Source organism: Mus caroli, chromosome X, assembly GCF_900094665.2.
Source record: "Mus caroli chromosome X, CAROLI_EIJ_v1.1, whole genome shotgun sequence".
NCBI classification, from domain to species: Eukaryota; Metazoa; Chordata; class Mammalia; order Rodentia; family Muridae; genus Mus; species Mus caroli.
Genome location: NC_034589.1, coordinates 145,808,401 through 145,818,058, shown reverse-complemented (window position 1 = coordinate 145,818,058; position 9,658 = coordinate 145,808,401). Strand labels below are relative to the sequence as shown.

Here is a 9,658-nt window from a genome sequence, read left to right as displayed (position 1 = left end):
TGTATATTGCTTTTATTATGTTTAGGAATGGGCCTTGAATTCCTGATCTTCCCAAGACTTTTATCATGAAGGGGTATTGGACTTTGTCGAATGCTTTGTCACTATCTAATGAGATGATCATGTGGTTTTTGTCTTTGAGTTTGTTTATATCGTGGATTATGTTGATGGATTTCTGTATATTGAACCATTATTGCATCCCTGGGATGAAGCCTATTGATCATGATGGACGATTGTTTTGATGTGTTTTTGGACTCAGTTTTTGAGAATTTTATTGAGTATTTTTTGCATCAATATTCATAAGGGAAATCAGTCTGAACTGAAGTTCTCTTTCTTTGTTGGGTTTTTGTGTGGTTTAGGTATCAGAGTAATTTTGGCATCATAGGATGAATTGGGCAGAGTACATTCTGTTTCTATTTTGTGGAATAGTTTGAGGAGTATTGGAATTGAATGTCTGATAGAAGTCTGCACTAAACCAATCTGGTCCTTTTTTTTTTTTTTTGGTTGAGAGACTATTAATGACTGCTTCTATTTCTTTAGGGGATATGGGACTGTTTAGATCGTTAATCTGATTCTGATTTAACCTTGGTACCTGTTTTCAGTCTAGAAATTGTCCATTTCATCCAGATATTTCAGTTTTGTTGAGCATAGGCTTCTGTTGTTATACCCTTTTCATTTCTGATTTTGTTAATTAGGATACTGTCCCTGTGCCCTGTAGTTAGTCTGTCTAGGGGTTTATCTATCTTGTTGATTTTTCTCTAAAACAAAACAAAACAAAACAAAACAAAACAAAACAAAACAAAACAAAACAAAACAAAACAAAACAGCTCCTGGTTTGTGATTCTTTGTATAGTTCTTTTTGCTTCCACCATGTTGATTTCAGCCCTGAGTTTGATTATTTCCTGCTGGCTACTCTTCTTGGGTAAATGTCCTTCCTTTTGTTCTAGAGCTTTTAGGTTTGCTGTCCAGCTGCTAGTCTATGCCTTCTCCAGCGTCTTTTTGTAGGCACTCAGAGCTATGAGTTTTCCTCTTAGGAATGCTTTCATTGTGTCCCATAAGTTTGGGTATGTTGTGGTTTCATTTTCATTAAACTCTAAGAAGTCTTTAATTTCTTTCCTTATTTATTCCTTGACCAAGTTATCATTGAGTAGAGTGTTGTTCAACTTCCATGTGTATGTTGGTTTTCTATTATTTATGTTGTTATTGAAGATCAGCCTTAGTCTGTGGTGATCTGATAGGGTGCATGGGTTTATTTCAATATTTTTGTATCTACTGAGGCCCGTTAGGTGACCTATTATATGGTCAATTTTGGAGAAGTTACCATGAGGTGCTGAGAAGAAGGCATATTCTTTTGTTTTAGGATGAAATGTTCTATAAATATCTGTTAAATCCATTTGTTTCATAGCTTCTCTTAGTTTCACTGTGTCTCTGTTTAGTTTCTGTTTCCAGGATCTGTCCACTGATGAGAGTGGGGTATTGAAGTCTCCTACTATTATTGTGTGAGGTGTAATGTGTGATTTGAATTTTAGCAAAGTTTCTTTAATGAATGCATTTGGAGCATAGATGTCCAGAATCGAGAGTTCAGCTTGGTAAATTTTACCTTTGTTGATTAAGAAGTGTCCTTCCTTTTTTGAGAACTTTAGGTTGGAAGTCGATTTCATTTGATATTAGAATGGCTACTCCATCTTGCTTCTTTGGACCATTTGCTTGAAAAATTGTTTTCCAGCTGTATTCTGTAAGGTAGTTTCTGTCTTTGTCACTGAGGTGGGTTTCTTGTAAGCACCAAAAAGTTGAGTCCTGTTTAACTATACATTCTGTTAGTCTGTGTATTTTACTGGGGAATTGAGTTCATTGATATTGATATATTAAGGAAAAGTCGTTGTTGCTTCCTGTTATTTTTGTTGTTAGAGGTGGAATTATGTTTGTGTGGCTATCTTCTTTTGGGTTTGTTAAAAGATTACTTTCTTGCTTTTTTTCTAGGATGTAGTTCCCCTCCTTGTGTTGGTGTTTTCCATCTATTATCCTTTGTAGGATGGATTTCTGAAAAGATATTGTGTAAATTTGGTTTTGTCATGGAATACTTTGGTTTCTCCATCTATAGTAATTAAGAGTTTTGTTGGGTATAGTAACCTGGGTTGGCATTTGTGTTCTCTTAGGGTCTGTATGACATCTGCCCAGGATCTTCTGGCTTTCATAGTCTCTGGTGAGAAGTCTGGTGTAATTCTGATAGGTCTGCCTTTATATGTTACTTGACCTTTTTCCTTTACTTCTGTTAATACTCTTTCTTTTGTCTTGAGCATTTGGTGTTTTGATTATTATGTGATGGGAGGGATTTCTTTTGTGGTCTAATCTATTTGGAGTTCTGTAGGCTTCTTGTATGTTCATAGGCATCTCTGTCTTTAGGTTGGGAAATTTTTTTCTATAATTTTGTTGAAGATATTTACTGGCCCTTTAAGTTGGAAATCTTCCTTCTAGTCTATTATCCTTAGGTTTGTTCTTCTCATTGTGTTCTGGATTTCCTGGATGTTTTGTGTTAGGATCTTTTTGCATTTCACATTTTCTTTGATTGTTGTATCAATGTTTTCTATGGTGTCTTCTGCACCTGAGATTCTCTCTTCTATCTCTTCTCTTCTGTTGGTTATGCTTGCATCAATGGCCCCTGACTTCTTTTCTAGGTTTTCTATTTTCAGAGTGGTCTCTCTTTGTGATTCATTTATTGTTTCTACTTCCCATTTTTAGATCCTGAATGGTTTTCTTCAATTCTTTCACCTGATTGGTTGTGTTCTCCTGTATTCCTTTAAGGGAGTTATTTATTTCCTTCTTATAGTCCTCCATAATCATCATGAGAAGTGACTTTAGATCCATATTGTGCTTTTCTGGTGTGATGGTGTATCCAGGACTTACTATGGTGGGAGATTTGGTTGTGATGATGCCAAGTAATGTTGGTCTTCGTTGCTTCTGTTATTATGCTTGCCTCCTGATTATATCAAGTGCTTGCTGCCCTCAACATATCTGATTGGAGCCTGTCCTTCCTGTAATTCCAGTTGATTCAGGACTCCTCAGAGTCCAGCATTCTCTGTGATCCTGTGATTCCAGGATCCTATGAACCTGAAATTCTGGGTGTGTCAGAATTCTTGGCAGTTAAGCTTCCTCTGAGACCCTGAGATCCTGTTTTGACCAAGCTCCTCGGCTCCTGGGCTCCTGGGTTTCTGGAATCCCAAGATCCTGGGCATGTTACAATGCCTGGAAGTGGTTTCTCCTCTGGGCACCATGAGGCTGTCTGCTGTGTTCGAAACCAAGCTATACCAGCACCGAACTGAAGGGAACCGAGCCCCTGGTCTGGTGGGTTTCCTAAGTCCCTGCTCCTGCTGGCACAGGCCGGTTGTGATTGTTTTGGAACAGATGTTGAATTAAACTCACCAGTGATCCTAAGATCCTGGGCTTGCTAGGCCGCCTGCAGCATGGAGAGTCCTCTGGGGACCAAGGGACCGTCTGCTGGGTTCATGCCCAAGTTGTCTCGGGGTTGGCGCTGACCGGAAGTGCTCTGTACTGCTTTCTATTATGCAACCATGCTGTGATTTATTCATCAGCCCTGTCTCCCTAGTCTAAGTAGTTTTAAGAAGCGACAATTTGAAGTCACTGCCTTAAATATTTTGGTCAAGCAGAATGGCTCTATTGTCAGTTTGTATTTTTTCATTTCCTCCATTCTCAGTGTGTATTCAGCTGTTTTATCCCTGGCTCAATATTTTTGCCTTGCCCTCTGTAAAGATTAACATGACTCATTGTGATGATTTCTATATGCATGGCCCAGGGAGTGGCACTATTAAGAGGTGAGACCTTGTTGGAGTAAGCATGTCACTGTGGGCATGGGCTTTAAGACTCACATTTTAGCTCACTGGAAGTCAGTCTTCTCCTAGCAGCCTTCAGATGAAGATGTAGGACTCTCAGGTCCTCCTGCACCATGCCTGCCTGGGTGTTTCCATGCTCCCTGCCTTGATGATAATTGATTGAACTTCTCAATCTGTAAGACAGTCCCAATGAAATGTTGTTCTTTATAAGAGTTGCCTTGGTCATGGTGTCTGCTCACAGAAGTAAAATCCTATCTAGAACACTTATTAAGAAAATATTTCTTCTGAGACACAATATCTGCTCTATATTTGGGATCAGATAAATGTGAGTTAGGCTTTGGACAACAACCAGGTTACCTATTAAGTCTCTAATCATCATATTGAATATATATATATATATATATATCAATCAATGTCTATGGGTTTCATACATATTGAGTGGCTGTATTTCATTTTTTTTTACTTTAAGAAGGACTACAGTATTGGCTGAGCAGTTGAGAGTATTTGCTGTTCTTGAAGAGGACCTAGATTTGGTTCTTAGCACCTACTTTAGGTGGCTTATATTCACCAGTAACTCCAGTACCAAGAGATCTGATGCCCTCTGTGGGATATGCATGCATATGGTATACACATATATCTACATACTGAGGTGCACATACATACACATACAAAGAAATAAAAACTGTGGTTTAAAGTTATCAAAAAAGATCACTAGTAAGAAATTACTTGTGAGATTTAGATTCAGTTAAGTTTTTTTTTTTTTCATGAGTAGCCTAGGATGTTTTATTTTTCAGTGTTTTAAAGAATGGGAATTGAACACATGGCAGTGGTGGCACATGCCTTTAATCCCAACACCCAGGAGGTAGAGGGAGGCAAATCACTGAGTTCAAGACCATTCTTGTCTACAGAATGAATTCCAGAATAGACAGAGTTACACAAAGAAACCCTATCTTGAAAAACCAACCATAGGATCAGAGCAGCCAGAGGTGCTCCACTCCTAGGCTCTCTAACAATCCCAGGATCATAGGATCAGATGTGAAGAGGACACAACACCTGCCCCAACACCAGGGAGTAACTGGGACCAGTGAATCACAGGCACCAAGGAACTCCACCTGACCAGTGGCACAGGTTCCTTCCAGTCTGGGAAGGAACTGCACTAACTTCGCAGCCATTCCCACAACACCCAGAGGAAGCTCTTCTCCCAGGTGCTCTAACAGACACAGGATCACAGGATCACAGAAGTTTGGTCACACCAGGATCTCAGGGTCTCAGATGCAGCTTGACTCCCAGGAGCTGTGAAACACCCAAGATCTCAGGATCCCAGAATTCCAGAATCACAGAGACAGCTGAACTCTGAGGAGTTCTGACACAACCAGGATAACAGGAAGGAAAAGCTACAGTCAGATATAGTGAGGTAAGGTAGCACTAGAGATAATCAGATGGCCGGTGGCAAGTATAAGAACATAAGCAACAGAAACCAAGGTTACGTGGCATCATCAGAACCCAATTCTCCCACCATAGCAAATCCTGGATACACCATCACACTGGACAAACAAGATTCGGGTCTAAAAATCACTTCTCATGATGATGATAGAGGACTTTAAGAAGGACACAAATAACTCACTTAAATAAATATAGGAGAACACAGGTAAACAGCTAGAAGCCCTTAAAGAGGAAACACAAAAATCCATTAAAGAATTCCAGGAAACAATCAGACAGGAGAAGGAAATGAATAAAACCATCCATGATCTACAAATGGAACTAGGGACAATAAAGAAGTCACAAAGGGAGACAACCCTGGAATTAGAAAACCTAGGAAAGAGATAAGGAGCCATAGATACAAGCATCACCAACAGAATACAAGAGATAGAAGAGAGAATCTCAGGTGCAGAAAATATCATAGAAAACATTGACACAACAGTCAAAGAAAATGCAAAAAGCAAAAAGCTCCTAATTCAAAACATTCAGGAAATCTAGGACTTAATGAGAAGGTGAAACCTAAGGATAATAGGTATAGAAGAAGGCAAAGATTCCCAACTTAAAGGGACAGTAAATATCTTCAACAAAATTATTGAAGAAACCTTCTCTAATCTAAAGAGATTCCCATGAGCATACAAGAAGCCTACAGAACTCTAAATAGATTGGACCAGAAAAGAAATCCATCCCATCACATAATAATCAAAACACCAAATGCTCAAAACAAAGAAAGTATTAAAAGCAGTAAGGAAAAAAGGTCAAGCAATATATAAAGGCAGACCTATCAGAATTACATCAGACTTCTCACCAGAGACTATGAAAGCCAGAAGATCCTGGGCAGATGTCATACAGACCCTAAGAGAACACAAATGCCAACCCAGGTTACTATACCCAACAAAACTCTTAATTACTATAGATGGAGAAACCAAAGTATTCCATGACAAAACCAAATTTACACAATATCTTTTCAGAAATCCATCCCTACAAAGGATAATAGATGGAAAACACCAACACAAGGAGGGGAACTACATCCTAGAAAAAAAGCAAGAAAGTAATCTTTTAACAAACCCAAAAGAAGATAGCCACACAAAGAGATAATTCCACCTCTAACAACAAAAACAACAGGATGTAGCAATCACTTTTCCTTAATACCTCAACATCAGTGAACTCAATCCCCCCCCCAAAAAAAAGACAGACTAATAGACTGGATACGTAAACAGGACCCAATTTTTTGATGCATACAGGAAACCCACCTCAGGGCCAAAGACACAAATACCTCAGAGTAAAGGACTGGAAAATAATTTTCCAAGCAAATGGTCCCAAGCATCAAGCTCGAGTAGCCATTCTAATATCGAATAAAAGCAACTTTTGAACAAAAGTTGTCAAAAAGGATAAGGAAGGACACTTCATACTCATAAAAGGAAAAAATCTACCACGATGAACTCTCAATTCTGAACATCTATGCTCCAAATGCATGGGAACACACATTCATAAAAGAAACTTTACCAAAGCTGAAACCACACATCGTACCCCATACAATAATAGTGGGAGACTTCAATGCTCCACTCTCAGCAATGGACAGATTGTGGAAACAGAAACTAAACAGAGACACAATGAAACTAACAGAATTTATGAACCAAATGGATCTAACAGACATTTATAGAACATTTCATCCTAAAACAAAAGAATATGCCTTCTTCTCAGCACCTCATGGTACCTTCTCCAAAACTGACCATATAATTGGACACAAAACAGGTCACAACAGATACAAGAAGATTGAAATAATCCCATGCATCCTATCAGATCATCACAGACTAAGGCTGGTCTTAAATGCCAACAACAACAAAAAAGGAAAGCACATATACACATAGAAGCTGAACAATGCTCTACTCAATGATAACTTGGTCAAAGAAGAAATAAAGAAAAAGTTAAAGGCTTTTTAGAATTTAATGAAAATGAAGACACATTAGACCCAAACTTATGGGATACAATGAAAGCAATGGTAAGAAGAAAACTCGTAGCTCTGAGTGCCTCCAAAAAGAAGCTGGAGATAGCATATACTAGCAGCCTGACAGTACACCTAGAAGCTCTAGAACAAAAGGAAGCAAATTCACCCAAGAGGAGTAGATGGCAGGAAATAATCAAACCCAGGGCTGAAATTAACCAAATAGAAACAAAAAGAACTATACAAAGAATCAATCAAACCAGGAGCTGGTTCTTTGAGAAAATCAACAAGATAGATAAACCCTTAGCCAGACTAACCAGAGGAAACAGAGACAGTATCCAAATTAATAAAATCAGAAATGAAAAGGGAGACATAACAACGAACTATATCTTAAAATAACTATTCTGGTTTTTGAATATTAACAGTTGAAAATATTAAAATCATGTTCTAAAAACATAAAAACAAAGAAACACCAACCAACCAACCAACCCACCAAATCTAACTAAACAAAAAAGAATGGTTCATAATCAGCATTCTTTCTAGTTAAAAATGATACTCTCAATGGATACCCCATATATATATATATATATATATATATATATATATATATATATATATATATATATGGGAAACATTTATTGGACTTAGTGTGTTGTAAAGAAAAGAATAAATAAAGTTGGAAGGAAGATGGGAAACAGCATCAAAGTAGTTGGGGGAGCTGAAGGGAGGGAGTAAGACATTGATATGACCAGGATGTATTATATACCTGTATGAAATTTTCAATAAAAAATTAAAAATACACATTTTCACATAGTATTTTTTTCTGAAATCCAGCCTCTCTGTAGCCTTTTTTTTTTATTATTATCACTAAACAGTAGGTGTTCATTAGAGGGGTAAGTTCTAAGGAAGAGGATCTAGAGAACAGAATGTTAAGGGTTTGGGAAGACAAATATGACATACTTTTTCTTATTAGTGGGAAGGAAAAATATAGCAGAAGTGGGAGAGAACATGGAGTAGGAAAAGGACCAGTAGGAATAGGAGAGAAATAAGTGTAGATAGATAATAGGGTGAGAAAATATGATCAACGTTCCTTATATACATGTAAGATAATGCCAGTGAAACCTACTCTGTTGTGCAATTATTATTATTATTTTTTTTATTTGCTTAAACATTTTTTTAAAATTAGGTATTTTCTTCATTTACATTTCAAATGCTATTCCAAAAGTCCCCCATATCCCAATCCCCTACCCACTCACTCCCACTTCTTGGCCCTAGCGTTCCCCTGCACTGAGGCATATAAAGTTTGCAATACCAAGGGGCCTCTCTTCCCAATGATGGACGACTAGGCCATCTTCTGATACATATGGAGCTAGAGACACAAGCTTTGGGGTACTGGTTAGTTCATATTGTTGTTCCACCTATAGGGTTGCAGACCCCTTCAGCTCCTTGGGTGCTTTCTCTAGCTCCTCCATTGGAGGCCCTGTGATCCATCCAATAGCTGACTGTGAGCATCCACTTCTGTGTTTGCTAGTCCCCGGCATAGTCTCACAAGAGACAGCTCTATCTGGGTCCTTTCAGCAAAATCTTGCTTGTGTATGCAATGGTGTCAGTGTTTGGAGGCTGATTATGGGATGGATCCCTGGATATGGCAATATCTAGATGGTCCATCCTTGTGTCTCAGCTCCAAACTTTGTCTCTGTAACTCCTTCCATGGGTGTTTTGTTCCCAATTCTAGGAAGGGGCAAAGTGCCCACACTTTGTTCTTTGTTCTTGAGTTTCATGTGTTTTGCAAATTGTATCTTGTATCTTGGGTATTCTCTGTTGTGCGATTATTATAGCTGAATAAAAATAGTGAGCACTTAAAAAAAAGGAATTTATTCTTGGTTGTTTACTTACTCAGATGTTTTTCTTATTAATGGTGGTTATGTGTCTATTTCACTTTTAAATTTATTATGCCAATAAGATTTTAGAAGCAAAGCTTTCAAGATCACTGCAAACTATTGCTTTTACCACAATACAAACATCAATAGAATACATAGGTGAAGTAGTACTAGTTTTGGATGGAATACAGAAGAATTGAAATTGTTTGTTACTTTTGTTTCAGGAAAAAAACTCTAACTAAATAACCTATTATCTTAGTATACAACATTGTTGTGAGTCCTCATTTCCTTAGTCCCATGCAGTCTATAATCTGTGATTTGCCTATGTAATTTTGCTTTTTGGTAATCAGATCCTTTCTTAGTGTCAATAGATAAATCTTGTTAATAATTAAATTATTTAGGTGACTCCATTGCACTTAGGGTGGAAAATAGGTTTGTGAATTAATTCCCTTTTCTCCTTCATAAACAAATGTCAATTACAGTAAATTGGATTTTAACTTTTGACTAAATTG

The 9,658-nt window shown here is 37.7% G+C and overlaps 1 protein-coding gene across 1 annotated transcript in view; it reads left to right on the top strand.

The window, feature by feature from the left end:
* The window catches only part of Phex (phosphate regulating endopeptidase homolog X-linked), a 238,258-nt gene that overhangs the window by 162,333 nt on the left and 66,267 nt on the right, over positions 1–9,658 (top strand). The gene's annotated exons all lie outside the window — the stretch shown is intronic.